Source organism: Paramisgurnus dabryanus, chromosome 4, assembly GCF_030506205.2.
Source record: "Paramisgurnus dabryanus chromosome 4, PD_genome_1.1, whole genome shotgun sequence".
Lineage (NCBI taxonomy): Eukaryota > Metazoa > Chordata > Actinopteri > Cypriniformes > Cobitidae > Paramisgurnus > Paramisgurnus dabryanus.
In genome coordinates this window covers 39157375-39163984 of record NC_133340.1, presented here as the reverse complement: position 1 = coordinate 39163984, position 6610 = coordinate 39157375, and the positions used below count along the sequence as shown (strand labels likewise).

At 35.0% G+C, this 6610-nt stretch overlaps 1 long non-coding RNA gene across 3 annotated transcripts; it reads left to right on the top strand.

Moving 5' to 3' along the window:
• The first annotated feature begins 4308 nt into the window (after nucleotides 1–4308).
• Nucleotides 4309–6376, top strand: LOC135735522 (uncharacterized). 3 transcript variants are annotated; one of them, XR_010527624.2, is made up of 5 exons: nucleotides 4309–4464; nucleotides 5121–5187; nucleotides 5301–5424; nucleotides 5638–5810; nucleotides 5983–6376. It is a non-coding gene; the product is annotated as an uncharacterized lncRNA (long non-coding RNA). The 3 variants fall into 3 exon arrangements; XR_010527623.2 differs by having other exon boundaries at nucleotides 4309–5187; XR_012336653.1 differs by having other exon boundaries at nucleotides 4309–5424.
• Nucleotides 6377–6610: the final 234 nt, after the last annotated feature.

Sequence of the window (6610 nt, the reverse complement as noted above, 5' to 3'; positions counted from 1 at the left end):
AATCAACGTTCACACGAATAGAGCTCATAGCCGACAGCTGTGAAAGTCAGATAAGAGACTGTACAGCCGTAGAGAAAAAAGCACAGAAATGTTCCCACCTTAATCTCATTTTAAAATGTATAGAAAAAGTGAAGTAATATAACTCTTCGAACTTAATGCCTGCCGATGTTAACCGTAACATATTGGCCTCTCTGTATGCATACGGATTGTGGGAAATGAATTTTGATGGCTAAATAAGCCAGGAAATACACAACCTAGTTAGCATAACCTTAAGTTTGCATTGATCAATTATTAACACTGTAAAACAATTTACTCTTTAGCATGTGTATTAAACAAAGAAATAAATAATTTAATGCATCTATTATACAGAGAATTAAATGACGGCAATGATATTTACATTAAATAAGCTTGTAAAGGAGACAGGAGGAAAGATATTAAAATGCACAGGACCACGCTGACATTCTTGTGATTTTATTTTGTTGTTCTTAAATTTACAAGAAAAGCAGATTTACTCTGATTGTGTAAATGTTGACCTTTTCACAGTCCACAACTCTTTTCTATATTTTTAGGTTTATTATAATATTCCTGAATGAAAACATCCCAGTGTTGCTCAGTGCAAACAAAAAGGCAGTGTAACATTGTAACTAAGATGCCAATGTGTTAATAGCAACCAATCAGACTTTCAAATATTATATGGAAAGGTTAAAGGCTATTTGGAAAGGCTCTGATTTTCATATGCCTTAGGTTTTTTCAAAATATATCAATAATGTGTTCATAAAATATATAATAAAAAGGTTTAAAATCAAATAATAATCACACTGTAAACATTATAATCAGATCTGAGAATTACAGTAAACAAGCAGTAATCCTGAAAAACAAACACAATGTAAAACACTGCTGGGAAAACTATGTGACATGTTGTTTGTCGCAACTGGCTTACCATAGACTAAAAATATATGACCCTGTCTGTAAAATCCAAGTTTCATAACCTAATTATAAGATTAGGAGCATCAAAGATTGATATCAATCATTGATTTCACATTGATTTCAATCTTTGACATGGTCTTGCATAATCTTAACGATATCAAGGTTATATTCTCCCATAAAATTCTTTAGGATTGCACATAAAACCGTAAAATACCACAAAAAATACTTAAAGTGTTTTCAAAGGCATTGTCATACGGAAACTTAAATTTTTACAGTGGACTTCTAACAGGATATGAAGTTCTAAAAGTTGTGAAGATACTTTTTTTAGTCTGGTAAGTCTGTCATACCATAAGAACCTCAGGTGATGTTTAAAGTCCATCACATTGGGAACAAGAAAAAAAAGAGAGAACAAGCTGTAATGTTCCAAGACATCTCCAAAATTGAACAAAATTGCATGACTTCTGTGAATTACCTGACAACATCAGCATCCGGATCCAACAAGGACAAGTTTAAAAGGAAGTCATGTAACTTTCCTATAAAACCTGTGCAGAAAAAGAGCTACTTTTATAGTAACAGCAATGACTCTGCATTCCAGCTAAACATCTGAAGTGAGACAGCAACATCCACCCACTGTAAGTCACAGCATTCACTAATGCATCAATGCATTCCAACACACGCTTTCACTAAACAATTTACTGTTTAACATTCATTCAAATGTTGGAATAACTGTAAAATTGATTTGTTTGTTCTTAAAATGTAAAATAATTATTGTATTTACTAATATTTTTAAGTTAAATTAAATCAACATTTCATGGCTTTCTTTTTTAAGTGGAACCAACTTTTTCACAGTGTATTTGATATTTGATATACACACCTCAGCTTTCTGATGATTAGCTAATATTGCATATCATTTGTTTACAATTTACAGAGATAAATGTATGGCTTCTTATATTAGGTAATGACTTACACAAGACAATGACTGTCACTTATTTATATTATATCAAGGATTGTCTCTCTAAACCAACCTGGCTTAAGTGCCCTACTCAAAACTTCATGGATCATGCATCCCCTTGGGGATTTAAAGACCATAACATATAACTTTTGGGTCACCAGTCATAGTTATAGTAAATTCTTTGTTCAGTTTTTGTTTCAGAGCTTTTCATAGCTTTAGCTGACCTAGCAACAGCTAGACAGCACATGGGTTGTTAAGACACACAGACATAAAGATGATTAGGGTTACAGATGAATCCTTGCTGTATTGCTAAAAATGCACACACACACAATATTTTGTTTTCATCCACTTCTTCTGAGCTCTAGGATTAATAGTAAGCTTGACAAAAGGCATTACTTTGAATGGATTCACACAGAAATGAAAAGGACAGGAAATGGTTTGCGTTATTTTATTTGTTTGGGTAATGGCCAAAATTTCAGTATACTCATGCTGACTGTATGTGGTCAGATTACCATGACTGCCTCTTTTTCTCTCTCTCTCTCTTGAACTGCTAGTCTTCAAAAACCAGTGAGAATTTAGAAAAAAACAAAGTTGGACACAAATGCAAGATGAAAAGCTTTGGAGAACATTTTGGAGTAGTTGTCTAAAGCTCTAAAAATCTTGAACAGTCACTTTTCCACTTAAAACAGCTCTTGGCGAACATTTTACATCCTGTTCTGATCTTTCAGCTAGGCTCACTTTGAATCTTTTTTTAGTACTCCACAGTAGTATTTTTGATCTTTAAATACATGGCATTTGTTTTGGAATACTAGTTGGATATTTAAAGATCCTTATGTTCCAATGCTTCAATCCTTATTGACCACCGCTATATTAATCTGGTTTCCTTTTTCTAAAAGACATACCCTCTACTACAGTGGTTCTCAAACTTTTTCTGCCTACGGCCCTCCTTGTATACAGGGCATTCCTTCGCGGCCCCCCAAAGAAAATTTATGACAAAAACAGTTCTAAAATGTAACATTTTAATTAAACAAAACATATTAAATTATACAAAGTAGTGATGTTGGTTAGTAGGCATACTTTTTGATTCAATTACACAAAAGTTATGATAAATGAATGTATTTTATAAAATGTCATAAAACTGGGGCCCCCCTGGCACCGTCTCGCGGCCCCCCTGGGGGCCCCGGGACTCCATTTTGAGAACCACTGCTCTACTAACTCTCCAAGATGCACACAGTAAAAACTTGTGTTAATTTAAGTTAATTCAACCTTAAAAATATTAGTTTACTCGTCTCGTTTTTTTTTTTTTTTTTTTTTTTTTTGAGTAATGAGTAATAGTATGACTAATATTTTCAAGTTTAATTAACTCAAAGGGCTCTATCATACACCCAGCGCAATGCCGCACAATGCACAACACAGTGTCTTTTGCTAGTTTAAACCTGGCGCAATTATCATTTTCACATTTAGCGCCAAGTTATTTAAATAGAAAATGCAATTGCACCAAATTTTGCATCCATGGGCGTTCTGGTCTGAAAACGAGGTGTGTTGCGCTTTGCTATTTTGAGGCAACTAATATAGACTACAATATTGACCAACAAAAACCTGGTCTAAAGTCAATGGCACAATATTGTTTTTGTTATTTAATGAGCGCATAAGTAGGCTAATATGCGCCTTTAAATGGGACGACAATGCGCATTTGCTTATAACACACATGGATGGGCAGCAGCACATAAATGTTTTAAAATATGAAAGGGTTAAAATGTAAAAGTTTATTATTGAGTCTCTTGGACATTTTTTAATATCAATCTAAAACTGGTGGTCTTCTTCCTCCGCTTAGTTTTTCAGTTTACAAATTCCGCTATCTTAATAGGAAATCATCATGGCACCAGCACAACTGTCTTTTGAAGGGGATGAGAGCTGAGACTCTCATTGGTTTATTGCACGATATATGCCCAAAACACACCTATTACTAATTACGAGAATAGGAACAACCCTTTTAGGCCATGCGCTTGGCGCACAAACCATTTATCCCGTTGTTAAATTAGCAAAAGTAACATCGGACACACACGTTTAGACTGTGCTTTAGACAATGCGATTAAATCGTGAAAATAGGGCGCAAAATGGCAGCACAAACACTGCTACACTGTAAGCAATTGCTGTAAATTAACAGCCAATTTTCAACAGTAAAATACTGTTTTCTTGTTAAACAGTTTAGTACTGTAGTTAGCAATGCATTGTGGGCTGATTAAATTGGAGCAACAAGACAGAGGCCCTCAACAGTAAGTTGATGTTTTAAATTACAGGACAATACAGTATTTTCTCGAAAATGCATGTTGACTGGGGAATTTGGAGCACGGTCAGAAGCTAAGAAATGTTAGTCTTATAAATTGAAGCTAGCCTATTACTTTTGGTCAATTTTCTTTAAAAAAATACAGATATAATTTGCCATTAACTCCTGGATGGAATTTCGGGAACCATTATTTGGATAGGAGATTTTCCAGAAGAGGACGTACAATTTAGATGACGTGCTGCACATCGTCAAGTGTTCTTCATCAAATTGATCGGGTCTTGCATCTACAAATGAAACGGTAATTCAAATCTTATTCATATTGCCAAGAATGCTTGATATCAACTGATAGAAGCTTATCTTGCTAGGGATTTAAACGTGTCATCTAACAGTGAGGCTTAGATTTGAATAGCCATTAACAATATTACTTTTACTTCTGAATTTGAGAAACAACACTTATTAAAGAATTTATTTCAACCAAACCATAGGATTATATGAACATCGACTAACCGAGATGGTTTTGTTGAGTTTTATTTTGTTTGTGTTGACTTTAATGAAAAGTGTTTTACAAACAGTTAACAAGAAAATAAAGCTAATTGTAGCTCGGTTAAAGTTGAACTTTGCATTTTTCTTTTTAAACGCCAAATTGGTGTAAAATATTGTCTTTCTGGACTATTTGTGAATGCAATGTGTGTACTAATTTGTGGGAGTACTACTACATATGTAAAAAGAGAGGTGTAAATTATTTTGTGGTTTAAAGGATGCTGCATGTAAATTGTTACCCTTTAAATTTTGGATGTCAAATATATTTAGAAGTTTGATTGTAGGTACTTCAGAAGCCTACCTCGTTCACCTCTTGGTTACATTCCACCGAGTGTTTACTAATTATTGTCCTTTTTATAAATTTTCTTCTTAAAAATCTTATTATGGTAAGGATAATGTATTTGTTCCCTTCAGGTGTCTGCCACTGCAGTTGATGTTGAGACAACTCTCAGTCTTCCTGCAAGTCCTCGCCTGATACCTGGTAATATACATTTAATTTAGATTCATTGATAGAAGCATTGTATATCTTATCGGCCATTCATCTTGAGTTTACAAATGTTTAAACAAAGTAACAAGTATTTCCATGTTGTTAAGTTTTAAGGGCATCACACCAACATTTGCAATTGGACTTGCTGCTATGTTTGCAACCTACTACATTTTCAGCCTTCAGTATCAAGATGAGACAGCCTGCCCTGTGGAATTCAAAATTAATGTGTTTGTATGTTATGGATAAAATGGAATTATCCCTTTACATTTCAAGCCTCAACACCTACACACCTACACACACACACACACACACACACGCACGCACGCACACGCACGCACACACACACAGGGTATAGACTTTTTTATAACTCCATTTGATGTCATTAAATCCACTCAATTTGTGCAATGAAGAAGACAAAAAACAATTAATTGCTTTTGATTTCAGGCGCTTCATTGATATAAATCCAGAGAGAGGGACAAATGCCAAAATCATCAAGCAAGGTTGTCTCTAAGAAGAAAGGTGTGATGGTCCAGAAGTCGTCTTCTGCAGTCAAATACACATGTGGTCATGCTACTGAAGAATCTCCTTGACTTTTTAATGGAACTTCATATAGATCTGTGAGTATATACGGTAATCTTCTTCTTATTGTTTTGACAGTCTGGCATTGCCACAATTTGCCACAATAGTACTGGTATTTTTTACTTCATAAGCATTAGCTTGGAGTTTATACTTTACATTCGTGATTGTTTAGTTTATTTATGAGTACAATTGTTTTTTGTTCTTTGACAGTGGCAGCACTGGAATAATGCTGCAGAGAGGAACAGCGGCTATCAAAGTGATGATCGTCTCTTCATCCACAAGAACTAAGATGTAAAAACACAAACCTACCTCACAGGACAATTTTAAGAGGTAACCTGCAAGTCTAGCTTGCAGTGGCACAGGTGCCTACCCTACGGTTTCATCCTAAATGTTTTTATGCATGTTATTGATACATCCTGACAAAATGTTCTACTGTACTATAATAGTTTCAAAATGGCCTTAGGTATGTTTTCAAACTTATGTCTTAAATAAAAAAGTAAACTATAGGTTATGCCCTTCACATTTGGTAAGGATTAGGGGCAGTCTCTGACGAGCAATTTAAGAATGTTAAGTTTATTGCCATAGTCTAAAGCAGGAGTGGGGAACCCTGGGTCCTGGAGGGCCACTGTCCACCAGAGTTTAGTTCCAACCCTAATTAAACACACCGGAATTTAATTTCCAAGTGATCCTGAAGATTCTAATTTGATTTTTCAGGTGTGTTTAATTAGGGTTGGAACAAAACTCTGCAGGACAGTGGCCCTCCAGGACCAGGGTTCCCCACCCCTGGTCTAAAGCAAGACACTACTGTTTCTGTTTACTTCTAGAAAGCTCTTTTCAG